The sequence below is a fragment of the Apodemus sylvaticus genome, chromosome 2 (genome assembly GCF_947179515.1).
Source record: "Apodemus sylvaticus chromosome 2, mApoSyl1.1, whole genome shotgun sequence".
NCBI lineage: Eukaryota > Metazoa > Chordata > Mammalia > Rodentia > Muridae > Apodemus > Apodemus sylvaticus.
In genome coordinates, this window is record NC_067473.1 from 112508412 (window position 1) to 112533262 (window position 24851).

The 24851-nt window shown below is 43.2% G+C and overlaps 1 pseudogene; it reads left to right on the plus strand.

Moving 5' to 3' along the window:
* The first annotated feature begins 22823 nt into the window (after positions 1 to 22823).
* Positions 22824 to 23475, plus strand: LOC127678036 (high mobility group protein B1-like; annotated as a pseudogene).
* The last annotated feature ends 1376 nt before the right edge of the window (positions 23476 to 24851 follow it).

The window sequence follows — 24851 nt, forward strand, 5'->3', positions numbered from 1 at the left end:
GAAGGCTCTGGACCTGCTGTGATGTGAGAGTCTGCTAAAGGATCAGTCTGAGCAGACCACACTTAAGTGCAGAGGTCTTCACTTTGCTGAGGAGAATATTTCTTCAGCTGGACTCTGAACTTTTTAAAAGTAAGGACAACTTAGTTAGAATTAAAATACCATGGAGAGACTGTAATGCCATTCATTGCTCTGTCAACTGTGAGGAAGTTGATGTGGAAGGCATTTGCTAGCATGTCCTTCAGTACTTGGAGAAGCCTTCCTTGTGAGGTCTGGTCAAGAATCTGCATATTGCTACTGTTAGATAATTTACCTTCTCTTTGTTGGATACCATGGTCTGCAGTTTTGCTGTGCCTGCATCAGGAAAGGCAGACTGGGTGATTGCTATAGAAATTATGGTTCCAGGAGAGCTTTTGAGGAGGCAAAGGAGGCAGGTGCCCTTCAGAGTGACGTTGGTCTTTGACTTGAGTCCCATAGAAGTTTGTCAGTCATCTGTGTCCGTGAACCTGACTCCATTAAATGTAAATGTGTGAGCTAGGGATAGTTCGTTCCACGTGTAAAAATGAACAACCGCAGAAAAGGACAAGGGTTGACAAATGGGATTCTGAGGAAGCAGGGCTGGGCAGAACTCTTGCCACAACCACTGCGTTAGAATGCCACCCATTAGGACCTTTCCAAGGAAAAGACAAAGGAGAGGATGGAACCTACAAAATAAACAGCGGGAATTTCAGAAGGCTTTTTGTTTGATGGTTGGTTGGGTTTTGTTTCATTTTGATAAACATTTTCTACTGAACAAAAGGGAATAGGAGAAGACAATGCTTTTTTGGTATTATTCCTACATCCTGTTTTCCTCTGTCATTGGCAAGGCATCCTGGAGTTATAGCTTACAGAATTTGGATTTCACATGAAGCAAAATGAGATCTGAGGAGTAAGGATTGCTTTCTTTTCCTAATGTTTACAACCAAGAGCAAAGAACTAAAGTATTCATTTCGAGTCCATTGTCAAATTCCTGAGGAAAAGTCTATTTAAAGATGGAGTCTTCTTACCATCAATGGTACATGATGATTAGTTTAATTGGCAACTTGATGAGAGTTAGAATCACATAGGAGGCATAAAGCTCAGCAGACCTATAAGGGTGTTTCCGGAGAGGAGACTGAGAGGGAAGACACAGCTTGAATGTGGGTAGAGTTTTTCTGTGGGTTGAGACCCTGGCGAGAGTGACTTGAGGACCAACCAGTGTTTGTCTCTCACTACTTGCTGACTGCAGATGCAGTACCTGAGGTTCTGCCTGCCATGGCTTCTCCACAGGATGGATTGTACCCTCGATCTATGAGCCAAAATATACCTCTCTGGAGCTGCTTCTTGTCAGTCACATCAATGAGAAAAGTAATCTATATATGACTCTATTTAATATAGAAAATCAGTTTGCCTATCTAAAATATTATAAACTGGCATATGAGTCTAATGTCCCTGTGTCTTAGTCAGGGTTTCTATTCCTACACAAACATCATGACCAAGAAGCAAGTTGGGGAGGAAAGGGTTTATTCAGCTTACATTTCCATTCTGCTATTCATCACTAAAGGAAGTCAAGACTGGAACTCAAGCAGGTCAGGAAGCAGGAGCTGATGCAGAGGCCATGGAAGGATGTTTCTTACTGGCTTGCTTCCCCTGGCTTGCTCAGCTTGCTCTCTTATAGAACCCAAGATTACCAATCCAGGGATGGCGCCACCTACAAGGCGCCCTCTGGTCTTGATCACTAATTGAGAAAATGCCCCACAGCTGGATCTCATGGAGGCACTTCCCCAACTGCAGCTCCTTTCTTTGTAATAATTCCAGCCTGTGTCAAGTTGACACACAAAACTATCCAGCACATGCTGTTAGAAAAAAGGTGACCTCAGGAAAATGTTGACATGGGATTGATGGGAAAGGGATGCCTAGAATCAAATCCAAAGCTCACAGAACCACCAGGACGGTGATGGGAGGCAATAAATAAATAAATAAATAAATAAATACATAAATACATAAATACATAAATAAATCATAGAAGAGTCATAGGAAAGTCAACCAAAATCAAAGTGTGTCAAGTCTAAGTGTTGCTCCAGGTAGCTGAATAATTGGACATCCCTTCAAAGCATGTATTACTCCTTCAGGACATAAAACTCTGAACTTAATAGCTATTGATAATACGGTTACAGCTTATATTTAAGTTTATAAAGCATGTATTTAAACACACATATGAGAATGAGAGAGAGAGAGTTTTACCCTTCTATGTAAGGGACATGGGTATTGACAGATGTTCACAGGGAGTTATTCTCTGTGAAGACTAAGACACATCTCTCAGTCTCTCTATCTCTCTGTCTCTCATTTTTGTCTCTGTCTTTCTTCCCCCATGTGTGTCTGTTTTTTCTCTCTTAACATATATGTACAAATATATACTTCATTGTTATATACATATAAATATAAATGTTCATATTCTTTATTGTGTAGCCAACAGCTTTGTTTTTCCCAGTTAAAGCTCTGAATTTGGACTGGGAAGATAGTTTTTATGATTGATATTTTGCTAAATAGACCCACTGTCAAACTCTCCTCTAAATATTGATGCTTATACTCATAGACTAATGATTCTCTCAGCCTGGATCAGAGATTGATTGATTTATTGATTGATTGATTTTTACTCTTTTGCAGTAGGAGACAGTTAATGAAGACACTCGTAACTGGTCAAAGTGCTGAGCATAAAGGACCGTTGAGTGTTCAGCCTTGAACAGGACATCTGGATCTCACACACCCCACATCCCATCCCCACCTGCAAGGCTCCAAGAGCATCAAAGGAAAGGGACCAGAAATAACATAAGAGCCAAAAGATGGAGGCTTGGTCTTCCAGAAATGAGATGGCTATGTAACATGAACACACAACATCTGTGGTTATCCGTATAAGACCTGCACACCTCAAAAAGACATGAAAATGGGAGCAAGAATTGTTGAGAAAAGATATGGGGTCAGCAAAAGCAAGAAGAATGTAAAAGAGAGTGCTAGGGTGAATATTGTCACAACATATTGCATACATGGATGTATGAAATTGCTAAAAATTAAAATTAATTTGAGGTAACAAAATAAATTCATCATCAACAAAAAAGCTCCTGCGGAAGTCATTAGAGGTTCCCATTTATATAAAAATTTTAAAAAATATATTAAAAATGGAAACATGACTTAGTTGAAACTATTATATATATATCTGAATCAGTTTTTTAAAGATTTATTTCCAAACATTTTGCATAGGCAAATCAGCCATTTTACATATAATGTCAATTTCACTTAAAAATATTAAGCTTATCAAGCCCCGGCGTCTGCCCTTTTCACCCTGCTTTACCTGATTCTTATTAATTTTAAAATATTTAAGATAGTTTAGCAGGTAAAGTGCTTGTTCAAGTTCAGCTCCAAATACCTGTATAAAAATGCCCTGAACGTCGTGGCATGAGCTTTTTATCCCAGTGCTGGGTAAGTGAGGTCAGAGTGACCCCGGGGCCATCCCTGGCTTACTGGCCAGCAAACTTACTTCAGTTGCCAACTTCCAAGCCAGTGAGAAAGCCTGACTCAGAGAGGTGGATGACTCCCAAGGTTGCTGTATCTTTAAGGATTTTGTCACTGTGAAGAGACACTGTGAGCATGGCAACTCTTATAAAGGAAAACATTTCATTGGGGCTGGCTTACAGGCTCAGAGGTTTAGTCCATTGTCATCATGGCAGGAAGCATGGCAGCGTGCAGGCTGGCCTGGTGCTGGAGGAGCCAATGGTTCTGCATCTTGATCTTCAGGCTGCAGAAGAGTACCATACCAGGAGAGTCTTGAGAATAGCTCACAACTCACCCCTACTCTAACAAAGCCACACCTCCTAATAGTGACACCATCTATAGGCCAAGCATTCGAACACACCAGTCTATGGTTGCCATACCCCATACACACAGAATAGTAAGAAATAATCTCTTTCCATTTCAAGATATCGTATAGAAAGATTTCATGATAATTTGAAATATTTTCACCTTTGCTTTTTGAGTTTTGAGTCTCAAACCAACCCCCTCTCCTACTTCTGACCCAAATGTGAATGAATTGATTCTAAATAAAGCTGAAAAATTTTTGGAAAACTAAAAATGCAAGTGTTTTTTCCCCCTTTTAACCCAGAAAGGCAATGCTGACTCTGTATCCATATCAAGCTAAATGTAGGAAATAGCAACTCAGCTTATTCAGTGGTGCTGACAAAGTCAGTCACCTCCTTTTCTCTGCTTAGGTTGGCTGAACACAGGCTTTTTTAAATTAAAGGAGAGGGAAGAGAAGAGAGAAAGGTTGTGCTTATCATCATTGAAAAGCTGTGAGTGTATCTGACCCTCTTTCCTCCCTCTCTCTCTCTCTCCTCTTCCCCTTCTCTCTTCTGTCCTGACTTGTGTTTATACAATAATGTGTGTGTATATGCCTGTGCACATGTGTGCCCTGATCTATCATTCTCCATCTTGTCCTTGAGACAGTATCTCTCCTTGAAAATGGATCTAGGCTGGAAGCCAGCAGGACCTAGTGACCCCCTTATGTGTGAGACATGCAAAGCACTGGAATTATAAGCACTCATGTGGGCACACCCAACTTTTTAGATCATTGTTGGGATCTAAATGTGGGCCCTTGCACTTTTGCAGGAAGTTTCCTTACCCAATGAGCCAATTTCCTAGCCCACTGGGCCTTTACTTTGAGATGACATGTTACATGAGATCAAATTCAGTAAGGGTTCTTAAATGCTTTAACCTCCCACCTAGCCCACAACCCACCAGAGGTAGTGGAAAAGTAAGTTTATTAGGATACAGAGGAAGTGGGCATGTTTAGAAATAGTTCTTTGGAGAAAATCCAATCTTCATTGTCTGGATATCAACAGTTCAGTTCACAGGAATCAGCAGCAGCAGCTCAATCCACTCACAAACACCGCTCACTAATCAGCAGCAGCAGATCGATCCAGAAGAAGCCTCGAGGCTCTGCTGAGTGCTGTTTAGAAGTAGGTCCTTGGGGTGATTTCAATCTCCAGTTGTCAGGATATCAGCAGTTCAGTTCAGTAATGTCAGGATAGCAAACACTAATCAGCAGCAGTGGCCCAACCCAGCAGAAACAGCCTGGCCTCTGCCCAATCAGCAGGAGTCAGCAGAGACACCAGAAACAGCAGGGATGCCAGCAGTTCTCTGCCATGCCTCCCAGGGAAGTGAATGAAGAACAGCAAAGACAAAGACTCGAGACCAATGAAGTATTGCAAAGCTAGCTATGCAAGCCAGCCATCACTGTCCATTAGTCCCATTTATCCTCCCTCCAAACATCACATGACTTTCCATGGGTCTTGCCTCCCATGAGTCTTGCCTCAGGGAAACACCACATGAGTCTGTATCAGCTGACATAACCAGAAACTTCCACTTCACCCTGCCAATTCGTAGGAAGTGGTAAGGAGCCACCAGAACACCACCAGAAGAGTTTTGGTGCATTTCTTTCTATAAAGTCACGATGAACAATGACCAGCAAGGAATGGCAAGGTGTACCAATACCACCCAGTGTCATCCACTGCCTGTTGGGTCATATGTCTATTCCTTCTTAAAGTCATGCATCTTTTAGTCATGCAGCTAGAGGGATGTTATATAGGTATTTGCTTTTGCAAAACATCCTTTCACCTGTGTGTCCCAGAAAAACATCATTTGACATAACTGACTTTTCAAAGAAACCAGAAGTTTTCTCTTTATGTAACCCATCACATTATTAGATCTTCATTGTTTTAAAATTTAAAAAAGCCCAAACTTAAAGATATAAATCTTTAGGAATCAAGTGATTCCCTAAATTTTTGAAAATCAGAATAGGAAGATCAGATAGAAATTCAACCTCCAATGGCCAGGAGCTTAGCGACACTGCCCCGCCCCCTTCACCCTGATGCAGGTTCATTTTCCTGGCATCAAGTTCCATTTCTAATTTGGTGACATAAGATGCTAGCCTTACTATCAGTAAAATGCCCACCCTAAAAGAAAGAAAAGGAAGGACAAATTGATAACACTATTTCATTCCACAGTTAATGAGAGACTTTATTTTTGAAAATTAAAAAAAACATTTCCATTTGTTTGATGTGTTAATCAATTTGGGCCTTTATTGAAAGAAGGCACCCAACCATCTACTAATTTGTGTTACCTTCATAGGCCTATGTAGGCGTTGGAGTTTGCAGCCCCTGAATTATAGCATTGTCTACATCAATGACTCTCAACAAAGAGGTACAGAGAAATAGCTCATCCTGGTGGCTTTTTAAAACTACATTCTTCCACACAGTTAATTCTGGGATGCCTGCCTCCTAGGAGAGCCTCTCCAACTGCAGATATTATGTAGGAAACTCTGACATTTGGAGAAGAACCCATCCACTGAATTCTAGCCTTTACTGAATTTCATGGTATATATATTTCAATGCATTTCCTCTGTCTCATCCTGAAGTAAACTTTCTAACACACTGGATTTTAGGTATAGCTAATGATAGAGCTAAAGGTGAGTGGACATTATAAGAAACTTCAAAGAATCCCCACGATGGTAATGTTCTTGCTTCAAATAGTGCATGAGCTGGGGCTGAGCTTCAGAACCGCTGTGAAATGTGCTAAGACAGACGGAAGTAGGATATTTGGGAAGGGGTGACTCACAAGATTGAGAACACGGTGGCTATATTAAAATATTGTTACATGGGTTTCATGATTTTATTTGGTAATTCTTGAGTGGGCATTGACAACCAAAATATAAAAATTTACAATGGCCAGGCCTTACATAAGAAGTACAAGTTGTGATGACTCAACAGGTAAAAGTGCTGGTTTCACAAGCTAGAGGAATTGAGCCTGGTCCCCATGACCTACACATAAAGCCCAATGCTGCGGTGCACATCTGTAATCCCAGCACTTCCCCAGTGAGAAAAGAAGCAGACAAGAGGATCGTCATAGTGCTTGTGGGCCAGCTAGCCACCCCCAGAGTACACAGGAGAAAACAGAAACAAGAGAGGCCCTGCCACAATACAGTAGGAGGAGGGACCCTACTCCCCAAAGCTGTTCTCTGACTCCCACACCAATGCTGTGACATGTATGCACCTGGCACACATGTATGTGACAACACACACACACACACACACACACAGAGAGAGAGAGAGAGAGAGAGAGAGAGAGAGAGAGAGAGAGAGAGAGAGAGAGAGCCCACTCAGGGTTACAGTCTTTGCAGTAATTAACCCCAAACCCCAAATGTCCTGACCTTGATTAAATAATGTTTTTTCCTATCCTTTCAACTTAGGACCAATTGAAGAGAGCCAATTTCACTCCCCTAACGAATGACAAATGTTGCCCTGTGCTTAGTTACATTATCTGTAGCATCCCCATGACAACAGTCTCCAATCAAGGCATCTGTGAGGCCCTTCCCTTTATTCCTCACAAAGTTTTTGCAATCCTATAGACTGCCTTTGGGTTTCTGCACAATACAAGCAATTGTTGCTGGTTTCTTTACTGCAGGAAGCCGGGGATCAACACTTCTATTTGTTCCCATTTGAGTAGTTTTCCTTCATCTTCTTAGAGTGCTGGGATCAGTTTTCCTAACAAATTTTTGAGATACATCTACTGCTCTACACTTGAGATCCATTGCTATAGCTCTCCTACATGTCCCCTGAATTCCCCAGTGAGCATAGATTCATGTGTAGGGGTCAAGAAGAAGGTATTTATCCTCACACCCTACCCCAGTCTAATGAAACAGAATCTCCAGAAGATGGTCTGGGAATCTTCTCATCGATCTGTCCCTAGGGGTTGCTTGTTAGAAAGGGAACATTTGGGAGTGAGCCTCTGGGCCATGCTGCTCAGATAGCAGAAAATAACGTATCCAGGAAGCTTTCTGTAAATGGATGTGGTGGTTAGCATTGGATGACAACTTAACAGAATCCAGATCACCTGGGGATGGGTCTCTGGGCGTCTTTGGGGGATTATCTTGACTGCTCTAATCGATGCCGGAAGATGTGCCCACTGTGGATAGTGCCATTCCCTGGCTGGAATGCTGGATCACATCGATGGGGAAAATGAACTGAGCGGGAGGATACACTTTCATCTCTGTCTCCTTCCAATTGAGAGTGTAATGTGCCCCACTGCCTCAGGTTCCTGCTGCCAGAGCTTTCCTGCCACGATGAACCACACCCTCAAACAGTGAACCCAAGTAAACCCACTCTCCCATAAATTTCTTTTTCAGGGGATTTTATTGACAGAATGGCAATGATAAAATCATGTACGTGTCAATATAAGACATGAGTTTCAGTTACTTTTCCTATTGGTGTAATGAAATACCTTGACAAAGACATCATTAAGGAGAAAGATGCAGTCACCAAGGTAGAGTCATCGTGGCAGCGCAGTCACGGGGCAGGAGCTGCTCACCTTGCATCCCACGGCAAGAGACGGCTTGTGCTCGAGAAGCTCGAGAAGGAAAGAGAAGCTTTCCCTCTTTCTGTTCAGTCTCGGATCCGTGCAGAGCCACTCAGATGTATACCAGGCATCCTGGGGCTCAGTGACCAGCCAGCCTAGCAGGTGCCTTGAGCTTCAGTAAGACGCTGGTCTCAAAAATTATGGCTAAGGACAGGTAAAGGCATTTGCCAGCAAGCCTGACAATCTGAGTTAAATCCCTAGGGTCTACGTGGTGGAAAGAAAAGAACTACTTCTTGCAAAGTTCCTCTGGCCACATTGGTGCTGTGGCACATAAATGCACACACACAGACACACACAGACACACACACACACACACACACACATACACACATACACACATGCACACGATAAGTAATTAAATAAATATAACTAAAAAATCAAACTAAGGTGGAAAGTGATTGAGAAAGACTGTATATCAACCTCTAGTCTCCGTACACCTGCACACTCATGCATGTTTACTAGCACACTCCCAAATGAACACATACATATACCCTACACACACAAAATACATAAATAAATAACTCCCAATTATTTCTCTCTCTCTCTATATATATATGTATACACACACACATATTATATATGTATATGTATATGTGTATATATATACATATATATATATACATATATATATATATCAGATATATATATATATATATCAGATTCTGACTTGGTAGTTGGAGGCTGATACACTGCATTTCTGACAGGCTCCCACATGGGGCTTCTGGTACTGCTATGCTAGCGGAGCTTGAGGTGGTCAGCACCTACTGCGCAGTAAGACTATGGGAGGCAAACATCCCAGAAGTAAGACTGCACACACAGCTCACACTGAATATGCTAAACATCTGCAGGCTCACTGGCAGCATGATAGGAGCAGCAGGGTTTGGTTTTGTTTGTTTTATTCATTTACTTATTTTTTACAGGAATAGCAGCACACCTCGGTGCATTGCTGCAAGGGAAGCCTATCACACTGCCTTGTCTTCAGGCAAGTAGAAGTCTCTTCCTGGGAGGTGGGGCCAAATGCAACGGTGGTCCAGAATCCCCCCATATACCCAGTGACGGAGAAACGTGAACTGAGGCAGACTGGCTTCCAAGGACCAATTTCTGTAAGGTAAGTTCGAAGTGGACTCAGAGGAGAAAGGGATGGGAGCTTCCAAGTTAAAAGAAAGGGAGGCAACCGAGAGGATGTGGAAGACCCAGTCGCTAGGTTTGTTGGTCATTAATTTTCTGCTGTTTTGTTCTTTAGATGTGGGGGACTGATTACAGACAGCTGACTACAGTATGCTCATGGCACACAGACACAGTACAAACTTAATAGATGGATCTTTTTTGATGAGGCTTTTCTGGAACACTGAGATGGGGTTGGGTTAGTGCCTGAGAGCCCAAGGGTGTGAATGGATCCACGTGAAGATGTTTAACAGATCCTCGGATGCTGGGCTCATTTTCACTTAGAGAATAAATAAACTGTTTCAGAGGAGAGCTTTCAAGAAGAAAATTCAGAGATGATGTGGCTTTCAAACAAGCTTGTTCAATGGCAGAATGGAGCAAATTTTGCACTGTTTTATCATGCGTTCATGGGCACTGGCTTTTAAAAATCATCTACCCAAACTGCATCCCATCCATAACAGATTCACTGTGAAAGGCTCCTGGGCGATAAACATCAATCTGCCCTGTACTCTATAATTATCCAGAGAGAAACATCTTTTGTGTGGTGAATGGCCTTCATTTTCAACCATGTATTTCTATATAAACAGAAAGTCTCATAGTTGATATCCAAACCTCTGGTGCCTGGGCTGTCTCTGGAGCCTGGGTTGTATTGGCCAGAGGCTGTTTGTGATTTTATGATGTGCTGTGAAATTATCAGGTAGAGGTCAGGAAGTCAGCAGAGAGAGGAGACAACAGATAGACCATAAAAACAAAAGAACTTTGTTCAGTCAGTGAAATGCTGAAACCCAGTCATCAGTCTTGTGGGCGTCTATCAATGTGCTTAAGCTATACATCAATGGGCATGAAGTACACACACACACACACACACAGTGAGGAAGAGGTAAGAGAAAGAAAGAAGGAGAAAGAGGGAAGAAAGAAAGTGAGAGAGGAAGAGAGAAGGGAGGGAGAGAAAGGGGAAGAAGGGAGGGGGAGGGGGAGAAGGGGAGCAGGAGACAGTGCTTTAAATAAGTCTTGTTGAGGTGACCATCCTGCTGAGATTTCACACGTGCAGCATCCCTGTTATATGTTGAAGATACTATCTTGCAGTAGGCATCCTGTCTAGCCCTCACTAACTTGTGCCCTCTGTTAGGATTCTGTCTAAGCTCCACCCCACAATTACCTGGCAACAGCAGGTATGCCCCGCCCCACAGTTACCAGGCAACAGCCAGGTAGGCCTGGCCAACTATAAAAGGGGTTTCTTGCCCCTCCTCCCCCTCTAACATCTCTTGCCTCTCTTGTTCTCTCATTCTCAGTTTCTCTTTTGCCGCCTCTTGGGCTCTCCTTCCCTCCCCCTCTTTCCACGTGGTCATGGCCGGCCTCTGCTTCTCTACTCTCTCCCTCTCTCTGCCTTTCTCTGCCTCTACTACCCCTTTAACTCCCATCCCATGCCCTGAATAAACCCTATTCTATACTATGCCGGTACCTGTCTGGTCTCAGCATGGACCCTGCTGATCATGCACCCTGTTCCCCACACCACCGTATTCCATATTCTCTAACCTCTTTCTCTTTTTATGATCACAATACCCTCCTTTTCCTCAATGTTTGTAAGCCCTGGATGCAGGAGTTGTGTTGTAGAGGTATCAGCTAGGGCTGGGCACCCCTCAAAGTCAGTTAGTCTGTCTCTACTTTAGCCAGAGTTCAAATATACAGCTGAACAAAGAGATCTAAACTACAGGAGCAGATGGATTACCTAGACTTTCTACCAAGGTTTGGCATATATGAGTAGCTTTGCAAGGCACTCTACTTCTTTGCAGCTAGTGGACTCCCCTTTAAAAATAATGCATTCTGCAGCCCGGGATCCTCATCTCCACGTACTGTGCACATACCTACTCCTAACAATGTACCTAAAGATTGGTTAGCAACCGGGAGCCTCACCTGCATGGGGCCACATGTATATCTGCTTTACATGATAGAAATGAGCTTTCTCCTTAAGAAAGGCCGGGTTGTGGTGGCACATGCCTGTAATCCCAGCACTTGGGAGGCAGAGGCAGGCAGATTTCTGAGTTCGCAGCCAGCCTGGTCTACAGAGTGAGTTCCAGGGCAGCCAGGGCTATACAGAGAAACCCTGTCTCGAAAAAACCAAATCCAAAAAACCAAAAAAAAAAAAAAAAAAAAAAAAAAGACCAACAATGCAACAATGCACTATTTACATCAAAACACACCCTGCCAGTTTGGCCTGAACTGGTTTAGGCTGCATGATCAACTGTGTCTTAGATGTCAACTTTTAGGAAGATTCTCCTATTCACCAACTTATACCTATGCACACTGTGTATTGCACACTGTGTAAAGTTTACACAATCAAATGCTGATTTCTTTGCCCTTAACTCTTGTTTCAATCCAGACACAGCATTGTAATACTTATGCTAAGAATCTCCTGTCTCAAGTTTGTGTAAACAGTTTTTCCCAGTTATTCTCTGCCTTGTCAATAAATGCTGATCACCCAATGAACAGATTAGAGAACAGAGCCCGATGCCTGCCAACCAGAGGAAGGAGAAAGGGAAAGAGAGATCAGATAAGCCAGCAGGAGGGAGGAACTGGAGCCATAAAGAGGGGCTCTGAAGAGCCAGACCAATGATACAAAGTAGCTTAGGGGAGAGATGGGTTTTATTTGGCTTTCAATTCTGGTTACTGGTCACCATTTTGGGGAAGGCAAGGCAGGAACTCAAGGTGATAGTCTTATCTGCTAGGATTCTGACTAAACTCTACCCCACAGTTACCTGGCAACAGCTAGGTATGCCCCTCCCCACAGTTACCTGGCAACAGCCAGATAGTCCTGGCCCACTATGAAAGGGGCTGCTTTCCTCTCCTCTCTCTCTTGCCTCTTGCTTCTCTCTCTCCTCCTTCCCTTCCCCCTTCTCTCCACATGGTCATGACCAACCTCTACTTCTCTACTTTCCCCTTCTCTCTGCCTTTCTCTGCCTTTTTCTGCCTCTACTACCCTCTTAACCCCCTCATCATGCCCTGAGTAAACTAGTCTATACTATACTATCATGGGGCTGGTCCCTCAGAGGGAAGGGATGCCTTGACATGGTCCTGCTGAGAGATCTCCTTCCCCCACACCTCACCATATCCCCATAGAACATATTCCTATACCTCTTTAACTTTTTTATAATCACAACTCCATGAACAAGAACAGAGAGTACCATGTATGGTGCTGCCTGCTTGCTCATGTTCAGCTGGCTTTCTTCACTCTTGTACCCTTGAGGATGCAGCCCATGAAGTGGTACCACCCACCTACCTGGTGGTTCTTCACACCTCAGTTAATCATCAAGATATACCCGCACATACATGCCCATGACTAACCTAGTCTAGACAATGCCTCAGTTTAGGTGGTTCTAGGTTCTGTGAAGTAGACAGTTAAAACTAACTAGCATACTTGGCAACTGGAAAGGTTCATGTCCTGTAAATGAAATAAAAGGGTTGGTGTTGTTTCTATCACAAACTTGTGAGATTCAAAGATAGAAGAGCCAGTCAACAGGTTTTACCCACTTCTTGACAGACCTGAGAAATTGGACCAGGGCCAGTTCCCATCAATACTGCACCTATCATTGGAATATCTCTGTCTGTTGGAAGAGGCTAGCTGCAATGCTTGGTGACTAGAGGTATGGGAGAAAAAGATGCTACCTAAAGGTCTATGGGTACGTCTCAGAATTATTCCCATCAAAAGGCATCAGCTAATGAAGATTTGTGTGTCCTGTGGTTTGACTGTGAGATGTCCCCCACAGGGCATGTGTTTGAGCATTTTGGAACCCAATGGTGATGCTCTTTGGAGAAGTTATGAGAATTTTATTGAGTAAAACTTCACTAGAGAGTTCCTTGGGTCAGACTTTGAAGCTTCATAATCAGGCAGATTTCTTCTCTACTTTCTCTTTCCTGACCACAGGTAGAATGTGACCAGCTGCCTCACACTGCTGTCACCATGCCTTCCTGGCCATGATAGACTGTATCCTCTCAAACTGTAAGCCTTCCTCTTTTAAGTTGTTTCTTGTTGAGTACTGGGCTACAGCAATAAGGAGAATAACTAACACAAATTGTGCACAAACTGGGACACTAACGAGAATAAATTTCACACTGAAAATGAGTTGCCATGGCTAGAGAGATGGCTCAGTGGTTAAGAGCACTTCCTGCTCTTCCAAAGGTCCTGAGTTCAATTCCCATCACCTATATGCATAGCAGCTCACAAGTGACTGATGCTGTCTTCTGGTGTACAGATGTACATGCAGACAAAGTACTCATATATGTAAAATACATAAATCTTTTTTTTAAAATGAGTTGCCATAGCAAAGTTAAGAATAATGCACATCTGCTTAAGTATTCATTGAAAGGCAGAAGCTCCCAGTAGGAAGGGATTAACACTGTAGCTTCCTGTGGGCTTGAACACGCTGTAGGAAGCAGGGCTCTGCTGGGTCTTGTGAGTCAGACCTGCACACCTACGAGACTGAATCATAAACACCAGGGTCTGGCAGCAGGGGTGGGCAGAGCCATCAGGGAACTCAACAGCAGAAGCTGTGGGATGCCAGAGAGCATGGAAACCAAAGAAAGAAAGCGGTGGGGACATTCACACAGGAAGCATTGTCTTTCCTTGTCTCTACAAGCTTGTCACACCTTAGACATGTTTTTATTGACTGAGACTGAATAGAATTTTAGACACCCTGCCTTTGTGTATAGCTTCCTGTGCAGGTGATTGCTGTGTCTGGTGCATGAAGTACAGCATTTCCTAGACTCTTGTGTCTTGCTAAAGTGTGGACTACAAAGCCAATTACCACATGCCCCCATTTCCAAAGACAGCATTACTACCTATTAGTACTCAGTAAGTGTTTCCCTAAGTCCTATATAGGAAGAAAATAGGTCATTCGCACGACAACCCGTAAGAGAGATGTGATCATGCCCACTTTGTGGGTAACTTAGCTGGCTACAGAAACATCGCGCAACTCACTTAGGGACTCATGGAAAAACTGGGACCTGAACACATGTTCATGTTATTCCGAAGTCCTCTCTGCCATCACCAGATTCCAAAACCATCACACTCCCAGGATGCACTGGTTTTCTTGATAATTCCCTCAGCTTGATAATTCCCTTCTTGATAATTCCCAAGCTTCACCAAGTTTGTCTCCTTTAGTCAAGTATAGTAGACCTCCAACCGTGAAGCCAGACTCAGGAGATGGATGTGGGAAGGCCAAGAGTTTGAATCAGCCTGAGCCTTAAAAACAAACAATTTGTCTAATAAAATATAAACCTATAGTAATTTTCCTTGATTTCAGCTTTAACTAGCATCCATGGATCCATTTCTATGGACCCCCAAATAATTCCAAAATCTATTCTTTCTTCTGGGGGTCTAGTCATTACAGGCTAAAGGTTTTCCCCAAATTCATTTTTTTTTCTTTTTTGGTTTTTCGAGACAGGGTTTCTCTGTGTAGCCTTGGCTGTTCTGGAACTCACTCTGTAGACCAGGCTGGCCTCAAACTCAGAAATCCACCTGCCTCTGCCTCCCAAGTGCTGGGATTGAAGGCGTGCACCACCAGGCTCTTAGGTAATGGGAAGGGAAGAATCTTTTGCTGAAGAATTATTGGCAGCTGATGGCTGGGAGGCAGGGGACAGGGGTAGAGGGATGTCCTAGGGGATGGCCACACCCATGTCCTCATGGGCAGCAGTAACCAGACTCTGCATTTCTAACAAATAATAATTAGTCCTTCCTACTCCCACACTCTGGTCTCTGCCACAAAAGAAACTTTAACAAAAAAAATCATTACTGAAGAATGTATCACTCAACTTGATACAGTCATCTCATTCAGTAGATATGATTGCAAATGATTTTCTAAGAAAATCAAATCTGTCTTCAAAAGGCCAAAATTCAGCACAATTTAGGTAGTTGAAAAAAAAATGCCATGTAGGTTCTGAAAGAAATTCTACGTCAGACAAGACAAAAATAAATAAATAAATAAATAATAAAAAAAAAAAGGAAAGGAGTCCAAGCCACAATGGCTGGAGCAGGTGGGGCATGACTGGAGCAGGTGGGGCATGTTTCCATTCAAATCGCCTACGTACAATGAAGCCTGCTTTTGAATAAAAATACTCTGCTTGTTTTTTTAAACCTAAGTATTTTCTGAGACCTATTAGAATGTTTCCCAGAAAATGCTGTTTTATGCCAAAGTTAGCCAGAGTTGGTTAAGACATAAAAGTTCATTAGATCTAAACATAAAAATTGAAACCTGATCGGAGGTGATATTACTTTGAATGCCAGCCTCAACTGGCTCGGGATGGAGATGCCTGGACACTAGTCTATCTGGCTCAGACCTATCTTTGGAACTCCAAGAAAGGTTAGTTAAACTCCCGCCTGTTGGTTGGGGTTTAGCTAACATACCTCATGAGGAACTTCATGGGATTTATCAGAAAATGTGAGTTTATTGCAGGGTGGTGCCCCACAGTACATGGGATAACTTGTACAGCCCTGGAGCCACCAATCAGAATGGACAGGGGTGTACATTAGGGCTGAGGCTTATGGGCCTGAGGCCCTACCCTTAGCTGTTGGCTGTGGTGTCCTCTGGTGGCCATAGGGTTGGGATGTGGGCAGTGGTGAAGGGTGAATGGTAGTGTGCGGACTGAAGAGAATTTTTAAAAAAAAAATAAATCAGCTTTTTAATACATATGTAAACCAGCAAGCCTTGCCGGCCTTCAGGAAGATCATGAGAGAGAAAACCAGCTCTCAATCAGCCTTGGTTGATCCACAGAACAGAAGCAGAAAGGCAAGCGAGCAGAGCAGGGCTGGCCCTGTGCCCCGGGTGACCCTGTCTGGATACAGGAGTTGACTTACCCTGTTGCTGTTGCTGATGCTGCTTCCTTTGCTGACAGGAGGTGTGGTGTTTCCAGGCTTCAACACTGATCAAGGACCAGAGGCTCCCCCACAATCTTCAGCCCCAGGTTGGCCCTGCCGAGGCACCCAGTCTTGTGGACTGAGCAACTACAGGATTGTTGGCCTATCCACTGTGGACTTCTCCAACAGCTGAGGCAGCAGCCGCAAGGACCCAGCAACCATTGGCTTCCAAATCTCTCCCGTGTGAGATAGCTGTTGTTACTGTTTTAAAGTAACGCCAAGCCGGTGTTGGGAAGACTTGCTTTCTCTGCTGATGCTTACTTGGTGACCAAAGCCATTAAGCATGGACCCAGCCCCTAGCAAAGAGAGGAGATTAGGTTAGAGACAAATGCTCTAATATATGTATGTGTATGTGTACATGGACGTGTATGTGTTGATGTTGATATAGATGTATAATGTAGATGTAGATGTGTATATATAGATGTAGATGTTGCTATATATGTTGATGAACATGTATATGTTGATGTATATGTAGATGTATAATGTAGATGTAGATATGTATATGTATATGTAGATGTTGATATACATGTATATGTTGATGTATATGTAGATATAGATGTTGATATAGATGTAGATGTTGATATAGATGTAGATGATGTATATGTGTATGTAGATGTAGATATAGACATAGGTGTAGATGCTGATGTAGGCGTAGATAATGTACATGTATATGTGTATGTGTATATGATGTAAGTGTATGTGTATGAGTATGTATATATGTATATGATATATATGTATACTGTCATATTATATGCCATGTAATGTAACCTAGACTGGTAAAAGCAGCAATCCAATGGTCAAATGGTCTATAAAATGATCCATGCCCTGTTCTAATGTGTTTTTAAGTAAATACACTACTGCTCTGATGAGTTTGTGGACAGGATATCAGGAGCATCAAAGCTGGTGTGGAACATATGACATTGCCACTTGTAAATTGTAGAAGACCATGCTAACTCTCGTTTAGCAATTTATTTCAGGCACTTTCTCATCTCATTTAGTTTTCACCATAAAAGGAATTTAATACAGATCAGTAGGCGATGATTATGGTGATAACTTGAAGGACCTACTGCAGAGGTTCATAGGCCTGTGCATGTGCGATCAGTAACATAATGACAGAACGGCCAGGATTTGGGCCCCAGTTTACAAACACAGAAAGAACTGAGGTGCAGAGATGTGCACTAAATGACATGTGTCCAGTCAGTTCTGGCAGCAGTGGGTCTGCAGCCTCCACAGGTGTCTCCAAAGTGTGTCTTCTTGGCCACATCCTTCATCTGACTCCTCTCTGTGTCGGCAGCCTATGTGACAGCAGCTAGGTGACATTCCAGCTGGGGATCTTAGAGTGGAGGGTGGGAGTATGTGTAAGGATAACTTCCATCCCAATAGCCATTCATCTGTCAGTCTACCAAGCCTTTCTGCTGTCTATCAGTAAAGGCATCCGAAGAATCGTGGACGGTGGAATGTCTTTTCTCTCTGAACTCAAACAGTAGCAAATGTGTGAATCTCCAGTGTTATCCATGAGGACACACACCAGTGGCAGGGCAGGATGACATGACCACCAGGCCTGGGCAACCAGAGCTGATGCCTGCTGTCCTTAGGGCAGCATGGGCAGGCCCTGCCTGGAGACCACCTGCTAGGCGCTGCCACTGCCCGCCTGCTATTGATTAGCTCCTTCCTGATCTCCCCTGCTGGGGAGGAACAAGGGAGGCTGCAGGGAGCCCAGGAAGGATGGCAGCGCCCCCTCCTACTCACAGCAGGTGCACAGCCCCTGCCAACTGCAAATGCCAATGTCCTAGGCATCCACAGTTGCAATTCTTCTGTTGCTGGTTTCTTTTCTGGCACCTCCTTCACTCTGTTCCCAATCAAGGCAGTGTTGGGAGGTGATGCCTCTAAGTCCTTACCTCTTGTTACAGGCGTAGGCTGTACACCTGGGGCCAGCACACAGTAGGACTCCATCTTTCGTCTGGACGCTGTCCAGAGTCTTATTTCAGCTCTTGACATCTCCTTCAAGGTTTGCCTTCACTGCGGAGGGGTTTGGGGCTAATTATTTTTACCTAATGGAAACTGTTGGCTAGATCTGGCCTCACCTCCCTAGGGCTTCTGATTTATTTCAGTAAATAAGGTGAAACCTTGACATTTGTCTCCTTTAATAGGTGGGATGCATATTTGTTTTGTGGCTCACACAAGAGCTCCGTGGCTCTTTCCTGATGACATGTTTGCAGCGCCAGTAGGGTCGTTAGTAAAATTCTTAGGACCATTGGTAACCTATAATGGGGGCCAGCAGTGAAAGCTGAGTCAGTATGTTAAAGTCAGAAATAAGGAAGCTTGTGAAGAGCTGGGCTCCTAACAAGCTGAGAGCTATGCGTTAACATGAGGACAGCTATGCTGTCAGACTTCCCAGCACAGCCTCTGGGTGTCAAGGCTGAGCCCAAAGAAGCAATGGCTTTGATGAATATTAGGGAATTCATTAAGTTAAAACATTATCCAGTGGGGACTGTTCGTGTGGCTCAGCAGGTAAGTGTGCTTGCTGACCAACCAGAGGACCTGGTTTCAATTCCTGAGAACCACATGGTGGCAGGAGAGAATAGACTTCTACAGATTGTTCTTCACAAGGCACCATAGCCTGGGCATCCTTCCTCAAGTCAGACAGACGGGTGGGTAGATAGATAGATAGATAGATAGATAGATAGATAGATAGATAGATAGATAGATAGATAGACAGACGGATGGATGAATAGATGGATGCACGCATGCATGCTGGATGAATGGATGGATGGATGAATAGATGGATGGATGGATGGATAGATAGACAGACAGATGGATGAATAGATGGATGGATGGATAGATGGATGGATGGATGGATAGATAGATAGACAGACAGATGGATGGATGGATGGATAGATATGTAGATAGAAAGATAGATAGATAGGTAGATAGATAGATAGATAGATAGATAGATAGATAGATAGATAGATAGATAGACAGATATACAGACAGATAGATGATAGATATAGGTGGATAGTTAGATAAAGATCGATGACAGATAAATGATAGATAAATAGATGTAATTAAAGCATATTTCAATTGCCTCAACTTTTAGTTTCAAGTGGCTTTTGAACAGCAATTCCTCTATACAGTTTTCAAATCGTGGGTTAAAATGAACCCAGAAGGAAATTTAAAGAAATACACAAAACACTAACAAATAAAAACAGTGAACTCATGTCAGGACCTGGGAAGTGCAGAGCACCCAGGGAGGATTTACACAAACTGCACAAAGTCAAACGCCAAACAAAGACTTCACTTTGGTTTACAGATGTGTAAAACATTGAGTAGAATCTGGACCACACCTGCCATCTGCCCAGATCTCAGGATCAGGGTCTGTAAGCTGTGGGGTAGATTTTGAGGTGATCTGAACCCATTGGCCCTCTTGTCTCTCTGACTTTCCTCTTCTGTGTCTCTCACTGTCAGCTAAACCTTTCCTAGCTGGCAGCTTTCTCAAAACACCGAGGTAGAGTATAGACAGTGTCGCCCCAGAGAAATCTGAGTACGGCCTCATTACAAAGGTGCGTGTAACTGTCTCCACTGCATTCTCGTTGTCTGTTTTGTGAGATAGGGTCTTGTATGTAACACTGGCCTGGAACTTTCTATGCAGATGAGGCTGGTTTCGAACTGGCAACCCTTCCACCTCTGCCTCTTAAGTGGTGCGACTACAGGTATATATCATCACACACGACCTTCTACTGTGGTTTGTGATGTAACTTACGGCTCTGGGGTGCTTTGGAGTTTTGCAAAGACATCACTTTGGCCTAGTAAAGGCTACATGAATGCCACCAGGCTATGCTTTCATTGAGATTTTAAAAATGTATTCAACCCAGGGGATACGGTCTATGCTTTTTTCCCCCTGTGCATTTATTATATATTTTTTAAGTTTTAGTACAAGTTTTTCTATCTTAAAACATATTTACTTTATTTTTTTATTTACTTGTATGTTTGTATGTGGGAATGCATGCATATGCCTGTACATACGGATGCTCAAGGTAGCCCAAAGAGGGCATTGAACTTGGTAGAGCTATAGTCACAGACAATTTTGAGCCACCTGACATTGGTGCTGGAATCGAACTTGGGTCCCCTGGAAGAACAGCAGCAAGTGCACTTAAGCCCCGAGGCGCCTCTCTAGCCCCAAGCTTTTCTGTGCTACTATGATAAAATGAGTAACTTTAACCTTGGTACACGTTCCCAGATATTTTATACATGAAGTTGCAATCATCTGTTCCTTGAAGGTTTTAGAGGCCAACCGCATATAAAAGGCCTACTTAGACCGAAGCCTTGTGCAGATGTGGCTCTTGGGCCATTTCCTCTGTATTTGTTCCTCAGGTTTTATAGTTTCCTAGCTAATTATAATGATTTATATCTTAAACACTCATCAAGATATAAAACATGCTAGCATCAAATATATAATGTGTGCCAGGCCTTGCTAAACTGTTTGGGAATGGTCTTTTGATTAACAGGCCCCTCTAGCAATAAATATTCATCTCCAAGAAACATCTCCTGGGTAAGAGCTGGCAGATGGAATTCTCCAGGTGAGGATCTGATCCTCAAAGCTCCTTGGGCTCTGAAACCCAAGGAAAGGTTATTATTACCTTCCCTTCTGCAGACAGCCAGGGGATGGCACGCGCTGGGCAGGAAGCGAGTTCTTTATGGTTTTCATCTTCCCTTCACTGCTTGCTATTGTTCTCTGGGACTCTGCTCATGCAGGTGCTCATGTGTGACGTGATCTGTCATGTCACAATTCAGTAGCCACTCTAGACAGACTGTGGGGTCCGAGGGGCATCTTTGGGAGGTAGCAGAGGCTGCCCTCTCTGAGGAACACACACAAATGATCTGTATGCATGTCCTCCTCTAGCCCTGTGTCAGTGGACTGAGTACTCCGTTTGGAATATTGCTTTCCAGCAGAGACGGCAAGATGAATAAATAAATAAGCCAGTGCCTTAGTGAGAAGTTAGAATCAACCCAGGAAGGCCAGGGGAGGTAGGGACTGCAAAGGGGAGACTGCTGGGAGCCTGGCTTCCAACACAGAGCCTGGCTTCCAACACAGACCGGAAGGAAAGAACAGTCGGGGAAGAGCCACTTCCCTTCCAAAGGGAGTGCAGGTCTTGGTCTATGTCAGGAGGCAAGAACGGACACCTGGCGAAGCGGCCATTTCCGTTTCTAATCAGCACTCTGAGGAATGCCAGGGTTCCCAGAAATAAAAGGAAAGAAAACACTCTTGTACAGAAAATCCTGATGGCCAGAATATCTATCTTGACAGATAGCCCTCAGCTCTCTTCAGAAGGCTTGCTCATTTCCCCAGCCTCTCCACATTCAGATCCCCAAACTATATCAGAGCTCTCTTCTCTGTCTCTCTGTCTCTCTGTCTCTGTTTCTGTCTGTTTCTGTTTCTCTCTGTCTCTGTCTCTGTCTCTCTGTTTGTCTCTGTCTCTGCCTTCTCTGTCTCTTTGTCTCTGTCTCTGTCTCTCTCTCTCTCTCTCTCTCTCTGTGTGTGTGTGTGTCTGAAGTGGAAACTGGAAAGGAGTATAGGGGAGAAATTGCATTTAGCCTTTGTTAGTTTCTGAAAAACATCTTTAATATTAGGAACATATGACCACCTTACTTAAATGACAAATGATTGTTTTGCAAAGTTAAAACAAGCATACAGAAGCCCATTGAATTCCCACCAGTGAAAACTTGGTGAGGCAAAAGAAGCTTCTGTACTTCCACATTTAAAGCAATTCAAAAGGGTTTGTTTCTATATTTATTTTTATCCTTTGGGGGCAGAGTGGGAATGGGGAGACTTAGTTATTATCCATCACTGAAGAGGGAACCTGCTCTGTGAGCTGTCCTCTCTCTGTTGTCCCATGTCCACTGTGGCCTTTCCTATCTGTGTCTGTGTCCCTGGTAGGGTCTCTGGTAGCAAGCACCACATTTACATCTCTGCCCTGAACATAGATCTGGTACACCAACCACGCTGTCATAATTTGTGTGGTCCTATTGAGGGTCTGATAAACTCTATGTGTAAACTAGGGGTCAATTTAGTTTTTGTGACCTTCATTGAAAAACTATAGGTAAGTGGACACAAAAGTGAATGATTCCCTCAAAAAGTAACCATAACAAATTATGCATTAAAAAGCTAGCATACTGATTGCAGTACATTGAGCTCCACAGAGACAGCGCCGGGGCAAGCGAGAGCCGGACGGGCACTGGATGACTCTGCCTCGCAGAGGAAAATCAACTAAACATGGGCAAAGGAGATCCTAATAAGCTGCGAGGCAAAATGTCCTCATATGCATTCTTTGTGCAAACCTCCGGGAGGAGCACAAGAAGAAGCACCCGGAAGCTTCTGTCAGCTTCTCAGAGTTCTCCAAGAAGTGCTCAGAGAGTTGGAAGACCATGTCTGCTAAAGAAAAGGGGAAAATTGAAGATATGGCAAAGGCTGACAAGTCTCATTATGAAAGAGAAATGAAAACCTACTCCCCCTCCCTGCCCCCACCACAAAGGAGAGACCAAAAATAAGTCCAAGGACCCCAGTGCACCCAAGAGACCTACTTCTGCCTTCTTTATGTTCTGTTCTGAGCACTGCCCCCAAATCAAGGGCGGGCATCTCTGGCTTATCCATTGGTGATGTTGCAGAGAAACTAGGAGAGAGGTGGAACAGCACAGCTGAGGATGACACGCGGCCCTACGAGAAAAGGGCTGCCGCGCTGAAGGAGAAGGATGAGAAAGATATTGCTGCCTGCAGAGCTAAAGGAAAACCTGATGCAGCGAAAAAGGGGGTGGTCAAGGCTGAGAAGAGCAAGAAAAAGAAGGAAGAGGAAGATGAGGAGGATGAAGAGGTTGAGGAAGAGGAGGAAGAAGAGGAAGACGAAGATGAAGAAGAAAATGATAAATAAGTTGGTTCTACCACAGTTTTTTTTTTTTTTTTTTTTTTGGTCTATAAAGCATTTAATCCCCCTGTATGTGACTCACTCCTTTTAATGAAAAAAAAAATGAAGTGTAGGGCTATGTAAGATTTGTTTTTAAACTCTACATTGTCCTTTTTTGTATAGTTAACACACTACCGAATGTGTCTTTAAATAGCCCTGTCTTGGTGGCATTTTCAATAGCCACTAACCTTGCCTGGTACAGTCTGGGGGTTGTAAATTGGCATGGAAATTTAAAGCAGGTTCTTGTTGGTGCACGGCACAAATTAGTTATACATGGGGACAGTAATTTAGTTTTTGTTTTTTTTTCTTTTGGCTTTATTTTTGGGTTTTATTTTTTCATCTTCAATTGTCACTGATGTGGCTTATACAAAGATAACTGTAGTTCTGTTAATACCACTCTGTAATTGCAAAGAAAATTGTGGCTGTTTTGTTGACATTCTGAATGCTTCTAAGTAAATACATTTTTTTATTTAAAAAGCCTAACATACCACAAGCATTTTGTCCTTTATTTTGATATATTCTCCAATTGCCTTGTATATGATAATAATTTTAGAATATCATTCAACCATACAGAGTAGAGAAACAGAGTAGAGTTGATGAAATGTAGGATTTCACACACAAACACACTCTCTAAAATACTACTCATAAAAAATATACCTTGACAATAAATTCTATTTTGTATTGCTCTACATAAAACAAACAGGGAATTGGGGAAACTTCTGGGTTAGTCAGTTTTCTGTCGTTTTAACAAAATACCTGGGATAAGCAACCTCAAAAATGAGAGATTGTGACAGTTCCTAGTTTCAGTTCATGGTCACTTAGCATCGTCATTTCCATGTGAAGGTAAACATCATGGTGAAGAATGTTGGTAGAACATAGTCGGTCACTTTATGGTATCCGGGAAGGAGGGGAAGAATGAGAGAGAGGGCAGGAGCAGAAGGAGGAGGAGGGGGAGGCGGAAGGAATCACATCACCATCTTACTCCAGAGTTCTCCTGCCTATGTTTCGAGAACACACCCTACTCCAATTCGAGCGTAGCCCTGAAGTTTCTACCACCTCTCTCAATAACACAACTAGCTGAGGAACAAGCCCTCAAAACAGGAGCTTTGGGGAACATGTTTTCTAAATTCAAATTAATGTTTTCCACCAGAAAGGATATGGCAAAGATCCAGTTTTTTTGTTTACAGTGTGACACAAATGGGAAGAATTTTCCAAACATTAGTTTCTGGTGCTGTGTATCTCCAAATTGTTCCTGTTGTGTTTTATAAAAATGAAATGGAAACCAGGGGTATGTTTGGTAGAGAGGTGGTGTGGTGAGGTGGAAGGGGGTGGGTCTACTCGTG